This window comes from Anser anser (assembly GCF_964211835.1).
Source record: "Anser anser genome assembly, chromosome: 2".
Classification (NCBI taxonomy): domain Eukaryota; kingdom Metazoa; phylum Chordata; class Aves; order Anseriformes; family Anatidae; genus Anser; species Anser anser.
In genome coordinates, this window is record NC_139721.1 from 133814769 (window position 1) to 133830086 (window position 15318).

General features: G+C 36.9%; 1 protein-coding gene across 1 annotated transcript in view; it reads left to right on the forward strand.

The window, feature by feature from the left end:
• THSD7A (thrombospondin type 1 domain containing 7A) overlaps window positions 1-15318 on the forward strand; it is a 293994-nt gene that overhangs the window by 142302 nt on the left and 136374 nt on the right. The gene's annotated exons all lie outside the window — the stretch shown is intronic.

Genomic DNA, 15318 nt, shown 5'->3' on the forward strand with positions numbered 1-15318 from the left:
GAGGCTATATGCAAAAGTCAGTATAAATTTGATGAGATCATAAAAGATCAAATGCTGTTACAGGCTTGCTGGCAAGTCTGGCAAATAATCATTATTCTGGGAAGGGAGGAGTACATCAATCTAATCCCTTAAAATAATCTCCACAATAACTCTAATCCTGAAAATAACTTTTTTGAATTTGTATAAGGATAAAAAAGAGAAAGAGGTATTAAGTTAAAGGCTTATAATACAACATCAGAATAGATAAAACACCTTAAAGCGGTGGAAGTAATACAATTTTGATACTTAAATTCTTTTAGTGGCAACAAAAAGTTGCAAAATGTAGGTGAGATAATAAAAGCTATATAGGTTGTTAAGCTATTAAGATGTTTTGCAGAACTGTAAGCAGTTCTGCAAGCTAAACTTAACTTTTCACTCTAAAGTGAAATTTTGAATGTAGGCTTTTTTTCTGCAAAACTGAAATAGATCCTTGCTTTTTTGTAGAAAGCAATGAACTACCTGGAATATTCAGACAGACAACCTTGAAAACCATATCAAGAATGCCATTATTATGTTTAAGGAGTAGCAGCTCTGAGCTAATACCAGCTGAATCAAGATCTAAGGGGTGATGGACAGAAGTACCTGATATTCACTGACCTGAGAATGTGAACAGAGACTCATTCCACTCTTGTTCCTGAGACTGCAGCTGATATATTGTTGTGCCTGTCTAAATACCATAAAGTACTTGAAGCTTTAAAAGTCTCTCCTTACAGAATGAAAAGGTAGTTTGATAAATAAAATCTAAAATCCTTCTATGACTGCCTCTCTTTCTAAGGCCAATACCCTGATTGATGTTTGAGGACTTCCCTGAATGCCATCCATATGGTGGCATTGCACAAGTAATGGACAAGGTGTTTCTTAGTGGGAGTGACGTTTTGAGGCATAGTGGGTACTAACCAATTATTTATAAATCAAAAGATGTTATAAATGCTTTGCAATGCTAAAAACACTTTTATTTTGTAGTCCAGCTGTGTAATTTTACTTCCTAAGATTCATAGGACAAGTTTTCTTCTGTGTCATGTTTTCAACACTTTGGAGTTTTGGAAGCCTCTGAAAGAGGAAGCAGTGTAGAGGTAGTGCCTGCTAACATGGATTTTTGAGGATTTTTTTTTTCTTCCAAGTTCCTGAAATAAGGAGAAGCAACAAAAAATATTGAGGCTTTATAAGGTAGCAGAACTTAAATATATTCTTAATATATAATTGTTAAATGAACAATATGGGGCACTAATTTAGATGTTGGTTTTTTTTGGTTGTATGCTTTTTATTGTTTTAATTTTAAATGTATAGCTCTTATACTATTAGGTATATTGCCTAAGTATTAAAAAAAAAAAAAAAAAAGAACTTTGTCCCAAATATTCTTGTCTTGTATGATGGAATGGGAATGTTTCCTAAAGAAACATCGAAGCTAAAGAATGCTTCAGTATTTGACAAAAGTTATTTCTAGAAGATGTTTTTCAGGAAGGTTGTATATGTAATTTACATATATTTGATTCCTGAGATGATGGTATGATTCAAGAATTGGTTGGCTCATTGCATCAGCTGGATGGTTCAGTGCATGCAGAAATGATGTTTTTTAACTTATGCCCAAGATTCACACGCATGGTTGGCTGGCATTGAGAGAGAAGGGGCTGAGGTTTTTAGTTCTTTTAGGCATTGGGGAGTGTTGTAATTTAGTTATTTTTGATTAAGCTATTACAGTGGAAAATGTCCACCTTTATTGTCTTTCACTGGCCATTCTGCAGCAGCTAGTAGATGGACAACACAGTTGCATTTGTGTAAGGATGCACCCTCCTGATTTACTTCAGTTGGCTTCCTTTGCATCTTTCATGATGACAGCTTTGTGCAGACTCTGTTAGCACATGAATATCTCTCAAATGTGCACTTACATCCATGTTACTTTACTTACAGGGATAAACCTATATAAAAGCTATGATCTAATGCAGGATATTTTTGCGTTCCTAAAGCTAATAAATAATAATCCAGTATGAACAAATGAAAACTGGATTTCTTTCTTTCTATTAAAATGTAATAACTTGTTAATATGGAAGACATAGCAACAGGCATTCATAAAATGACAGTACCATTCAGACTGAGAAGTTTTGATATTTCTGCAGTACGTCTCACCTTTTTTTAATGAGGTGGGCAAAGACACATTAGCGCATCACATTTGCTCAATAGCTAGTGACAGGAACTTTGTGCTGATGCTGCAGTCACAGTGAATCTCACTCACTTTGCACTCACACGGTAGTCACACACACCATTTCACAACAGGAACCGACTAATGTGCTAACCTCACGCTAAGGTGCAGTGCCAGGCTTGAAATAAAATGTGGAGAGCACTGAGCTCCCAAAGGGAGCAGCCAATTAGCACGCTCTGCAATGTGGTCTTGCTGTCACGGGATGAGAGGTTTATTTCCCTTAAAGAGGAAAATATTCAGACTCCTTAAAGGCTTGGTTCTTGTGTGCTGCTGCTTATTTCCTGAGTGGCAAACAATTAGGCAAAATGCCTGTCATGTTATGGAGTCCTAAAATACTCTCATTCTAGGTAGAGCTGCATGTGTTTTACTTCCATATTCATTGATTAAAATGGTAAAGATTAGAAAATTACTTCATTATTTAAACGTGAGGAAGTTTTGCCTTCCTCCTACCCTTTTTTCTTTATCTCTTAATTTTCATGGAGGAAATCATTATAATGCATATTAGAGCATTTTGTGTATTCTGCATGTAATAATGAAATTTTATGATATGTAGTGTTTTTTGGTTTGTTTTTAGTATCTCTTTGGGCAGTCTATAAGCTACTAATAGCTTAAAATAGCACCTTCCTGATGTCCTTTTCCCATGTTAAGCATGGTAGATTTGGTACACACTGGGCAGCGTGGATTTTGCTGGATCTTATGAAAGTATACATGATAATTTGTGGATAGAAGGAAGAAATTTTCAACGTGGATTTTTGATACATGCTGATGAATGTATCAGAGCAATCATATCAAGTCAAGATCAAGGTATATCTAACCGAATAACGCTTCTGTGACCTTTCTTTTTCTGGATGCCGGGGGAAGAGTTTAAAATGAGGACAATCACGCAGTGATACCACCTCCCCACTTCCAGCAAACTGGGTCTTCCAAAGCCAGTAGTAATCCTTTTCTGGGCATGAGCTGTTGTTGAATTTTTCCTCTGTAACTATCCCCAAGCTGTTTTTACATGTTATGTGAGGAACCTCTTGTGCTGTTTTGCTATTTTGTAATTACAATTTATTCTTCTAATTTTGTTTTAAGCCCCTCCTTCCTTAATTAGAAGGGATGGCAAACCATTGCTGTTTATTAACAAGCTGTTCATGAAAGAAGGCTATCCTAAATCTCTGGGACTCAGCTTCGTACCCAATTATCTTGTTCATATGTATATGTGTAAATGGTAAGCATGGTCCCTAAGGTAGCTATCCAATACCTCAGATACATGCGTTTTTTTGCAGCAAGAGATCTAATTCAGACATGTAAAATAAAAGTTTTTAAAACTCTTTACTTTAGGCAATATTAGCTGTTTTGAAATAGTGGGTGTTTAGAATGAGGAAGTTGATCAGGGCAAGAGCTTAGCGGATTTCACAGAAGCAGGTATTTATGCAGTAAATGAGACAAGCCACGGTCAGACTGTGGTCATACCATGCCAGCCCAGCTGGTAATCCAGCTTTTCATGGGGAGTAGACCTCAGGAATAGCATCCTGACTGTGGCAGTTTAAGCATGTGGGTTGTCCCCTGCTCCCCCCCCCCCCCCCAAGTTGTTTGTTGTTGTTGTTTTGTTTTGTTTTTCAACAAATTTCATGCATGTATTTAGCGGACAATTTTTAGGACAGTGATATGATTTTACAGTTATGGAGGAGATTGCTTTACTAGCTGCGCTCCTACTGTGCTGTTGTACGGTGGTTTTGGAGGCTTTCTCTCTATCAAATTGCTGACCTTGATGTGATTGTTGGAGCAGGTCTAAAATAACCAGGGTGCAGAGCATGCAGTCCTCCTGGTGTCTCTGCAGGAGGACGCTGGCAGAAGAGGCAGGGAATCCATGCTGTCTTCGTGCATGTGGTTTGGTTGGGAAGGCCTCTCCCGAGAGCTTGGCCATCCTCTCATGGATCCCTGCCTGGCAGCAGCAGTGTCTCTGCAAGGAGTCGCTGCTGAACCAGAGGCTGTAGCCATCCAGCATGCTATATGGGGCTCAACCACCAGGCCTGCTCCAGATCACAAGCTTGGGTTTCAGCTTGGGACGTTTTGTGCAGGTGTTTCGAAAGCTGATTTGGCGCTAATGTGACACTGCAACCCTGCAGTCCTGGGTGGTAAGCAGACTGTCACCTTTCCGCGTGCTGACTTTCCTCAGTGGGTGGGTGCTGTAAATCTGCTTGTTCTCAGTCAGACTTTTAACCTGCCATGTGAAAGTGGCCACTCAAGGACCTAAAGAGCAAAGGGGAGGACTGGGAAGTAAATGGGCAGCCCTGCTGCCTGCTTTGCTTTGTACTGGGGACTAAAAAGAGCTATCTTGCATGTCTGCTTTTTGTTTTTTTAATTCTGTCCAAGAACTCTAATAAAAGGTTGACTATTGAAAAGGGGTTTGCCAGGGATGTTAAAGGGTGAAGGAAAGCTTTCTTAATGGGATGTTTTGCATGAGAACAGAGAGCATGGCCTAACATCTTTTCTGTGATGGGTATGTTATGAAGCATGGGTAGTGGTTTAGGGAAGTTGTACAACCATTAGGTTTGAAGTTATTTGCCCAGGAAAGATAAGAAGGGTCTCAAGAAAAAGCAAGTGGTTTTGACTCTAATTTTTACTTAAAGATTCTTAGATTTTTATTTACTTTTTTTCCATGAGAGGGTAGGAGGTTGGGAACAGCCAGCAAGCTTACGTTGATGTCTACTTTTTTAACAGTGAGATGATGTGACAGAAGGTGGCAATGGGTAAGGGAGACTTGTCTGAATAGGATGGAAAAAAGCCATAAAGATGGATGTGAGGAGGGGAGTAGGGGTTATTAAGGCCAGGTAGGATTGCAGATGGTAATCTGTGGGGGTTGGTGGGTAAACCCACAAATGTATATGTAACACCAGTTTGTTTATAAACTGGGATTAAGGCCCAGAGCTAATGTCAGCACACACTAAATTGCCTTGTGGTGACTTAGAAAGTTTGGGGTTGCTCTTTGTCATTTTTTTGGACAGGTGTTATTGGTGTGTGCTTAGGATCTTTGAGATGCAGCTCTGTGCTCTTTGACAGCTGGTTGTAACTCAATTGTGCTCAACCAGCTTCATTTTAAACAGTCTTGAGATGCTGTTTTGGCCACAGTGTGAATGTAGTCAGGGTATTTAAGATAGAGGTATGCATACTGGCTTGGGATTGACCCATGAGAACAGGATTGACCTATCCATTTTGTCCACTTCTGTAAAATGCCAGGAATCAAAATCTGTTTTGTTAGTTGGTGCCTAGCACTCTGCAAGCTTGTAATTTCAGGTCAAGAAAGCATTCCCTGTATGAGTATTAATCATCCAGCATCTTGGACCTTTCAAAATATACAGACAAAAGTAAACTGAACTGTAAAATTGTTATGGGTACTAGAAACCCTCCTGGGGCAGAGGTGAGAGGACTTAGCCTGATTCTTTTATGTATCTTTTAAGCAGAGAGAAATGGGAGAGAGAGGACGCCCTGGCAGCAACGTATGCATGCTTCCCGGAGGCTCTGATGGTTGCAACCACGGTTTGCAGCCGTGGTCCTGTACTTCTGAAACATCTTGATGGAATTACTTTTAACTTAGCAACTGAATTTTTTAACCAATTAAAAATGCAGTTACAAAAAAGAAATAGTGATACATCTTTTGAAATGTTTGTTCTTGAAATGGTATGTAATATGGAATCTTTATTGTATTATCTCCACTTTGAAAGTACCTTTTGACAGATATGCAGAGTCAGATAAAGGCATTATGTTCATTTCCAGTGAACCCAAAATGCATAATGCTGGAATGTAAGGGTCTTTGGTTTTGTCACTGGTTCTTTAAAGTATGTTCATCAAAACAAATTTTCAGGGACCCAGTTCTGCACTGTTGAAATGGAACTAATGAATTGTTAGTTTGCAGTATTGTTGCAGAATATGGATTTCTTAGTGAGAAGTTGTACCTTTTGTTATCATTTTTACTCACTGCTTGCAAGAGAATGGACAAAATAATCTGATGTTCTGCAGAACAAAAAGGAAGTCTCTGGACAAGTGCTTTGCACCCCACCAATGCTGATTCCGGGCTGCAACATCAGAATTTTCAAGCATTGTACTCTCAAACACTGTCATTCTCATTTTCTGAACAGTAATTATACCCTGTATCACATTTACCATGTTAATTTTATGGTTAATAACCCAGGTGGCTCATATTTGATAATAACCTCATCAAAGGTGTGAGCAATACCTGGAAGTTGTAAGTATCACTAAATAGGAGGAGAGTGCATGTATTGAATAGGTAGGTACCGCAAAATGACAGAAATAACCTTACTCCATTATTACTGTTATATGTACAACAGAAATTGTACATTAACACTTTTTTGAACTTACTTGGTCTTAAATTTTTGATCTTAAAATTTCTAGGTGTATATGGGATGAAAATTTATTGGTCTTTTCATACTACCAAAGTGTTTCTTACAAACTACAATCAGGACGTCAGTCCTGGTCATTGCAGCACTACTGGAATATGACCAGTCTGTTAGAGAAATTGCCTTTATTATCTTGCTGTTTTTAAACCTCTTTGTTTCAGAGAAACAAAGAGGAGCTGAAGAATGACTAGAAGACACCATTTTAATACAAACCATCTCAGACAAATTGTGTTATCTTAAGTTACTTGTATTATCTCAGGTTGTTTTATAAAAAATCTCTTGCATTTCCATTCAGATTTCTTATCTCTGCTCTGTAAATTGTATAATACAGTTGACATATTTAGTTGCTGACAGTGAGAAGCCCGTTGGCTGTAAAAAGTGTTTGAAGTGAAACATGAACTTAATATTGAATTTGTTGGGTTAAGTGTTACATTTCTTACAGAGAAATTATGAAAGCTTCTGATATCATTCCCAGTAATAGAGGAAGGTCTGTTAGCACCAGGATTAGTGACTGAAACCAAAGCCTTAAAGGCCACCAAGGGAATAGTAGAATTGCTGTCTGAGCTTCTATTGTTGGATTTTTGCTATCATTGTTTAAATTATTATTGAAAAAGAAGAGCACTAAAATAGCTGTTTTTTTTTAAACCTCTCACTGTAATGTATGCATTTCATCTGCTTATTTAAAAAACAAAACATACTTTCAATAAATGCTATTGCTTTAAATACATTTAATTCAAATCTATTAATCAGTGTAAATATATTTAGTTACTTCATAAAATAGCGCTCTCTGCAGTTTTAAAATGATGATGATTTGTTAACAGCACATGTTGTGTTTTACTTTTCCTCAGAAGGCAATAAAACAAACATTCCCTGTAATATCTTTCAATCATTTTTTGGTCATATTTTACTTTGTTAGTATATTTCATAGCAGCCTGGTTGGGTAATAGTAAAAGTGAAATGAAATTATGCTGGCCAAATGCTTCCTGACCCACTAATGGTGTTTTCGTTTTTGCTTTAAGTTAATATCTAACTTAAATTTATCTGTGGATTTTCAACTGGTGACTAATTTTAATATATGGGCAGGTGTAAAAAACAGTTACTTGTGTGAACATCTTTATGTGCTTTGAAATAAAATGTTACATTATAATTGTATAGATTGTGCAACTGCCATCTGTTTTGAAAATTATTTAAGGTTCTTGCCTCAAAAGAGGCAAGATCATTTCAGTTTTTGAGACTGTTGAAGACTCCCACCTATGGTAGCAACTGCAGAATTAGCTCAAGTTGAGCTTTTTGTACATGAAATTAACTGCTTTGAGCTCTTGTCCTTTTCTTATTGACTCTTTCAATCCTCCCTTCCTCACTGTCACTCCACTCACACTTCTCATTGACTCTTCTCTTTTCCTTTGTGATTTCTGTTTAACCTAAACCTTCACGGGAAAGGCCAGCAAAATATATCAATCCATCAGTCAAAAAAATAAATCTAACATTTGCAGTCATCATCTAGTTTATTATGCATGTGCATTGCACATACCTCCCCTATGATTTGTGAGCACCTTGGGGTAGCACCTCTGTAGTTCTCTAAAGTTGCACAGCATCTAATATAGAAAGGCCAGATGTGATTGGTTCTTAGACTAATAAAATGCATTTAAGCAATTGAGTGCAGCTTCCAGAAAAGCATCTACTTTCAATTTCAAGACTTCCAGGCAGAAAATACTATCTTCTTGGTAAGGTGTCTGAGTGGTTGAAAAAGAAATCTTATTTCTGATTTGAGTCCTATTACTTCTCATCCTGTTCAAGTTTTATTTTATAATAAGATTAGATAAGATGCAGGTGGTCCTATACTATTCTAAGGAACTTCTGATCAACTGCATTAAAGCAGTTTTCTTCTTGCTATAACCTTCTACTCTGGAACGGGTTTATTGCCTTAAAAAACAGAACTGGAAGGAAAAATGCAGAGCTTACTAATTAGGCAAAGTGCAGTTATTTGCATATAATAAGCAAATGCATGTGGCTAAGAGTATATTCTTTGCTACCCAGCTGACTTGTCTTTCAGCAGTGAAAGCTCAGTGAAAGCTCAACTGGGTTGAGCTTTTCCTTGCCTATATTAACCTGCTGTAGAACAAACATCTGGGCCCATTTCTTAGATGACTGTGACAATTTTTCACTCCAACTAAGAGGTATCTCAAGTAATATAATAAAAAGGAGGAAAAAAAAGGCAATGGTGTCAAGGATAAAGTAATGAAGATCAAATTACATAAGACATATTTATGCTCCTGCATTTGATGTATAATTAGTTTATGGAAAACAATTTCTCCTTGAGACAAATTGCTGTTGTTCACCCATAAATCTTGTATCTTTAAAAGGGAACAAAAGCTTTTCCAGTTCTTCAGTAAAATTGGAATTGAGTCAAATTTTATGTTATGATGGAAACCTAAGCCAAATGCATATGTGTCCCTGTTTGGACAAAAACTGTTGTTCTTTAGTGCACCTGAGGAGGATAAGAGAGATTTTTATGGCTGCTAATGTAGCCTGGGTGGATAATTACTTCTTATGTGTCCTCCAGGAGAAAAAAAAATATATATCACTGTGAATGTCTTTTGAGACATTGAAATTCCCATAATAGTTTTGTTTTTTTTTTTTTCTTAGTCATCCCAGAGAACGTTTTCATGCTGATGAGTTTTTAAAATGATTAGGAAAGACTTTTCAGTCACTCTCACCTTTTCTCTCACCTTTTTGCTCTCCCTTTGTAGAGAGTCTCCTTGGGAAAAAAAAAAAAAAAAAGACCTTTCTGTTTTTAAGAGTCTTTTGAAGATTTTTTTTCACTGTAATTCAAGCTGATATGGATCTCTGCATCACCTATTTGGCAAGAGGGTGAGCATTTCTTTGTCCAACACTAACCTTCCTTCTTTACTCATTATCTCTGGTGAGGGTTGCTTTAATTGAAGTCATCCCTTCTGAAAGATATCTTCAGCCCAGTTCATTATTGATTTTGAAAGATCTGACCTGTTAAAATTTCCCTGCCAACGAGTTAACCTTCTTTCCTGAAGGTGAATTAAAATAGAGAATGACATTTCTAATTTCCTAAGTGATGTAGCCAAACAAGCTGTGCTAAAGTGGTAAAATGTTAGCTCAGTCTTTTAAAATGAGCAGATTTGTTATTTAGTGTGATGAGCCTCCTTGGGCTGTGTAACAATAAATCTTCACTTATTTGCAGTTGCTTTCTGAATTGGTTTTAAAATTAATATTATTATTATATCACAGAGGTACTCTCAGATTTGTTGCTCTTCCCTGAAGTTCTGTTGTAAAGTTACACACGAATTCAGGTCCAATCAATCATAAACAAAGTTGAAGGGAGTGAAGTAAATTATTAAGCTACCTAAACCTAACATCACAGCATCATTTCGGCAGTTTTGATGAATTGATCAGAATTGCTTTGCATATGCTTTTTTCAAAAAACAGTTTTGATAATTCCAGTTGCAGTGGCTTCCTTGTAAGTACTCAGCGTCCTAAAATTTCTACTAGGGTGATAGGTACACTTGTTCAACTATACACATCTCTCCCACTACGTATTTTGTCTTTTAAATCAATCTTGTATGTGGACTATTCCTTCACTGTGTGGAGAAGTATTTTGAGGTAGTGGGGGAAAAAATTAAGGATGAATATGTATACACTTGCAATGTTAATTGAAAATGAAACTTTATAAGGTTTAATGCTTCTGGTAAGCCATAAAGGGTACATTACAATGTCTTCTCAATGTATAATTTTGAATCTTTTCTGCTATTTTGTATCTGTCATGTTTGCTTCTATATTCCACTGGAGTTGACTGTAAACGTATTTAACAATGATTTTCTGAAGTATATTTAATGATGTATGAATACACATTACACTTTTCAGCTTATGGGGAAAATGTAGTGTATGTTTTTTTTTTTAAAAAAATTGTTCTTCCTGTTAGTTTTCTAATACAGAATCTCTAGCATGATGATAGCCATTTCTAGAAAGGTACAGACTTTCTACTAAAACCTGTAATTCATAAAACCTTAGCAAAGAGCTTTTTCTTTCTATCTACCTTTTGGGTGTATCTACTCCTGAATTTGTAAAGTCTTTTTGTCCTTACCTGCTGTTTTAAACTTTGTCACACTGTAGTGGGAAAGTGAGATTCTGGAAAATGCATAACCAAATACTTTGACTTTTGTGATATTGATTTGATATTGATATGTCTGTGTTTCACACAATCGCAGAATGGTTGAGGTTGGAAAGCATCTCTGGAGGTCAACTTGTCCAAACCCCATGCTCATGCAGGCCCACCTAGAACTGTTTGTCAAGGGCCATGTCCAGATGGTGTTTGAGTATCTCCAAAAAGGGTGATTCTACAACCTCTCTGGGCAACCTGTGCCAGTGCTTGGTCACACAGGAAAGAAGTGCTTCCTGATGTTCAGACTGCACCTCCCATGTTCCAGTTTGAGCCCATTGCCCCTTGTCCTGGCACTGGGCATCACTAAAAATAGCATGGCTCCATCCTCTTTGCACACTCCCTTCAGGTATAGAAACATCAATTTTATTTACTTCAACATTTCTATGCCTTTCACAGAAACATATGTGGTTGAGGAAGTGTACTTCCTCATTTATTATCTTTACTGGATAGGCTTTTAGAATTGTGGCTGAAAGAAAGATTAAAAAATGAAAAGAAATTAATTTGCTTTCTCCCTTTACTAACTGTAATAGCATTTACATGAGACAACTTATTCTCTCTTGCCCTGTTTTACTTTATGCTGAGACTTCTGTAATAATTTCTCTTTTACTGCAGAGTTTTTTTTATCATCTACACGAGTTCTGTCTGACCTAGCTGGTGTCAGGATTTGCTACATAAAATTTCTATTTCTTTCAAAACTTAAAAGTAAAAAAAAACTGGCTTAGTAAATATCTGACTAATACCACATGGTACATATTCTGTCATGTTTTCTTTTCTAGGTGCTTTTACATTGTCTGACAAGATCAGAGGTTTACAGTTTTCTTGAGGACAATGTGGACCTGGGACCTGTTTAGAGGAGAATAGAAAGAGAATCTGTCATCTTTGAGGGCAGAAAAATAGTAGAGACATAAAACCACTTTGGAGGAATGTTTAATGATATTCATCACTGCTGAACATTGACAGCGTAGCCTAGTTTCCAAAGAAGGAGCAAAGACATAAATCTATTTCTTGGGTTTGCCTTTTTGTAGAGAATCATGCAGTTTGCCCCTATGTCTTGTTCCTTCCTCACCCTTGTAGCTTTGCATGTTTGCACAGTCATCTAATGCCTTCTCCATCTGTCACCATCTCTTAACTGGGAAGTTTGCCAACATAGCAACTACTCTACATGATGTTTAAGGTGATACTGGGAATAAAATAAAAAAAATCCCACCCACTATTTAGGGATGTGTCCATCAAGATAAAAGAATAAAAGAGGTATTGTTTCCTAGTACTATCTACTAAAATTCTGGTGTTACTTACAAAACGACTTTTGTGAAGCAAATTCAGAAATCAAAGGTAGTACTAGCAATGGATACTTAAGCCTTTTTTTGTGATAGAACAGAACACTCAAGCAGAGGTCAGTTTCTGTGTTCCTCTCTCCTGTTTCTTTGCATGAGAGGAATTTCAAGAAAGCTCCCAGAGATTTCTGATATTTTTGTGATGCACTCCTTAGCTCCTTAAAATAGTTGTCCTCTTAAATTTTGCAGTAGTGATCCACTTCATTTTTAATAAAACATGTTGGGTTCTTGTAATAGAGCAGTGTGATAATGCCAGATTAAGTCCTGTATTTTTTAAGTGGGAGTCCCTTCTGTAATTAACAAGGAGTTCTGTTTAAAAGGCAAAGTTATGATAAGGCCTGAGATGTTCAAATAACTTCTTACATTAATACTTCATAGAAACTATTGCTTATTTCCAAAATAATTTGGAAAACAAAAACATAGAAGGGTTTGTTAGATATTTCCAACACCACAAAAATAGACAAAAACATTTAGTTTAATACATTTGTGCAACACATTTGCCAGATGGAACTAATATTCACTTTTTTGAATTATTTATCTTAGTTGTGTGTGGAATTAAAATGATCAATTATAAAGTGCTCAAATGAAGACATTATTTATTTTGCGTGCAGTGACTAGTTTTGTACTATCCTGACTAGACTTCCTTAAAACTAATGTAAATCTATCCACATCTGATCTGCACCGGCACCTGTATTTTGAATACATCCTCATGGCTTAGTTGGCTTTCCTTCCCATAGTTTTGAGTGCTATGTCTATATAATGAAAGCACCACAGTTTTAGGGGAAAGTGCCATTTAAAAATTGAAAATGGGTTTCATAGGAATTCACAAAACTGCAGATGATAATGAATAATAAATGAACAGAGAATATGCTTGGGAGAATGTCTCTCAGCAAGACATAGAGTCATAGTACACTTCAAAAGATTTATGACTTGATTATTTCAGTCCAACACATAGGCAATTTAAATAATGAAATATTTAAAGGTAAATAAAAATATATAAAATTGAAACACTGTGTAATGTTCTGTACTTAGAGGTGGTTTTATGAAACTTTGCTTTGCTCCAGTGAACTAGAAGAAAACCAAAATGAGGACAGGTCCAGAACATTACCTAGGCTGTATTCATGAAGTTCAGGTCTCCTATTTTATTTTATTACATCACTGGCAAGGAAAACAACTCTAAAGAATCCAGAGAGATGAGAAATCTTCCTATTTGATCCTCGAATAGCTATATTAGCTCTCTTGTGACCAAGGAGGCAGAGTGAAGATGCAGATGAGAAGTATGCGTGCTGTGCTCTGTGAATAAGATTTCTGTCAAAAGTAAGAGAGAGGAGCCGCTTACTGTCGGGGCTTCTTGCTTTCTTATTAAAACACACCTTGCAACATAACAGGGATTTAGGACGAAACTCAAGGGAAAGATATTGAGTAAACTGTGTGCTTGCAGAGAGAAAATGATGGAAAATGTATTCCTACTGCTACTTACTTCATGCACACAGTTTTTCATCAATACATCTAAATAGGCTTTAAAATTTAATAGTGTTGTCCCTGCTTTACATAGAAGAAAGTAAAGTGCAAGGAGACAAAAATGGTGTATGGAGATCATCTAGCAGGCTAGCAGCAGGGCTAGGAGTACAACCTAAATCTTTTTTTCTGACTTTATGCAACTAAATTGCAGTCTTTTTCTTCTAACCAATTTCCTGCTACCATGTCTGACATATCATGCAAGAAGTCTGACCCTTTAAAAAAGTGAGCACCCACAGACATTACATGTAATTTCAGATGTCTGGCTGTAGTAGCCTAGTCAAATTCTCTCTGAAAAGCTGTAGCAGTAAATTTCTTCATATCTCAGTTAGGGAGGTTTTTGACTTGTTTGCCCTTGGCTAATGTAAGCAGAAACTGGGACTGCAAACCGCTGGGCTGGCACAAGCGCTGTGGCCTGTGCTGACGGATGTGCCCCGTGGTAGCAGCAGCCTCGCAACCAGCACTTCTGGCCATCAGCACCACAGCAGGAGGCTGCGATGAACAAGGGAAAGAAAGAAAGGGCAGAAAATGAGACAGAGGCATAAAAATAAAGCCATTCACTTGATGTTGATGCTAACTGAAGCAGAAATGTTCGTTCTTCTCTTTTTAATGTATCAGCCTGCGTGTACTGAAGAAAATCATGTTTAACAAACAGAATTGCAAAATTACTCGTGATAGAAGTGAACTGATTTAAAGTCCCTGTAACCTGTTCAATATGTCTGATTACCATGAGATTGCACTGAGCTCTGCACAGAAATAAACCCTTCTAATAGTACCCAGCAATTGGTGCTGCAACACATGCTGATGTCTAAGTGTCATCAAATGGACTAACGGTGGTTTTTCTACTGATCTAATTGGGGTTCGCCGTGATGAAAAGCAAAGGGCAATCCTCAATTGGTTGAATTAGTGCAAAAAAAATCTCTATTTCCATGTATAGTCACTGCAAATAGCACTAGCAAAGAGATTTTCAGGTTAAGTGAGAGGTTTTCTAAGTTGTATTACAGTTAAAATACAGCAATTTCACTGAATTGGATATTTGTGAGTGATTTGAATGTAAAATGATGACAGGGGAAAACAGTGAGTCTTGGTTCAAAACAAAAGGGAAAACCTCCTATTAGACTATACAAATCAAATCCTCCTCTTTAATAGGCAGTGTATCCTGAATTGGTTTTCTCAATAATTTGTCCCTTACACTTAGATTCTGATGCAGATAGAACAGTAAAAATTTACAGGGACACTGATAAGAATTATTTGTGGTGATGTTATTGTTGCTCAAATAATTATAGAGCTTTCATTGTAAAATGTTAACTTATAGTCTTTACAGTAATTGGAAGTAACTACGGATTTCACAGATTTGCTCATAATTGGCTTTGCTGTTCATGGGGTTGAATTGTTTCATTTTTTTTGTTGTCCAGTATATAAGAAAAACTAGGTGAATGTGGTATAATCTAGGAGTTTCTGTTATTTCTAAAATTTGTACCAATGTGTCTACTGCGAAGATGGGAGAATGTGAGGGAAGGCGGCATACATGCTTGACATCTTCCTACGCCCTCTTCAATCTTCTGCTCTTCATCACTGTAGGACCGGGGCACTGGGCTAGGAAGGTCTTTGGCCTGACCAAGTATAGCTCTCATG